The sequence below is a fragment of the Otolemur garnettii genome, unplaced genomic scaffold (assembly GCF_000181295.1).
Source record: "Otolemur garnettii isolate 467f Iridium unplaced genomic scaffold, OtoGar3 scaffold00027, whole genome shotgun sequence".
NCBI classification, from domain to species: Eukaryota; Metazoa; Chordata; class Mammalia; order Primates; family Galagidae; genus Otolemur; species Otolemur garnettii.
This window is the reverse complement of record NW_003852422.1, coordinates 15,370,696-15,371,961: the sequence shown is the minus strand read 5'-3', so window position 1 is coordinate 15,371,961 and position 1,266 is coordinate 15,370,696.

Genomic DNA, 1,266 nt, shown 5'->3' with positions numbered 1-1,266 from the left:
GCAAGAGAGAAAGACCCTGTATCTACAATAAATAGAAAACTAGCTGGACATTGTGGTGGGTGCCTGTAATCCCAGCTACTTGGGAGGCTGAGGCAAAGGGATCACCTGAGTCCAAGAGTTTGAGGTTGCTATGAGCTATGACACCATAGCACTCTACCCAGAGTGACAGAATGAGACTCAAAAAAAAAAAATTTTTTTTTCACCAATACTGGGTACACTGAATTTAAAGTACAATGAGATAACTAGTGGTAGAACTAAGACATATAGTATTTTGTAGCTTATGCTCAGACTAAAAAGGCTTTTAATAGTAATTTAGAGGATATCACATACAAGACTGAACCGAGTCTCAAACTTTAATCAAATTGCTTGTTACAGTAGAATTCTTCATTCATTCATTTATTTTTTGAGACAGACTCTTACTCTATCACCCTGGGGTTGAGTGCCGTCGTGGCATTATAGCTCACAGCAACCTCAGACTCCTGGGCTCAAGCGATCCTCTTGCCCCAGCCTTCCAAGCAGCTGAGACCACAGGCAGCTGCCACAATGCCTGGCTGTATTTAGTAGAGATGGAGTCTTGGTCTTGCTCAGTCTGGTCTTGAGCTCCTGAGCTCAAGGGATCCAATAGCCTTGGCCTCCCAGAGTCCTAGGATTACTGGTGTGAACCACCATGCCTGCTGAATGGGACCTCCCTGGTGACACACATTCATCTTTTGTGTCAACATTAAAGCCAACTTTGATGAGTTTCTAAAGTGTTTTACAACTGATCATTTTGGAGTGTTTTAAAGTAGGTTGGAAAAAAAATCCTTTAATGATGCTATTCCCTTCCTGCATTGATGACAGAAGCTCAGCAAATAACTCCTTCATTACTGAAGCCTAATTTCCATTTAGTGTTTTGAGAAACACAGTATCAGTATATGTAGCTCATAATAAAGCTCTTTAATATTGCAATTAGTCATAATTGCTGATGTCTAAAAAAGTGCAGTTAGTGTTTAACCCATTATATTCTGATTTTATCCTTACTGCAATGACTTTCACATTTCTTGGGAGTTGGAATGTGACCTTCCAGATCAATTCACTGGTATCTAGAGGTCCAAAGACTCTGTGCCATGGAAAGGGGGGTGTGCCTATTTCTTTTAGAAGAAAAATGAGAACATATGAATGAAAACATACTTTGCACGTAACTGCTGGGAGATGCACCTTGGATGTTGCAATATTGGCACTTTGGAGACATTTAAATGGTTAATGGAGTCACAGGGCAAATCCTTT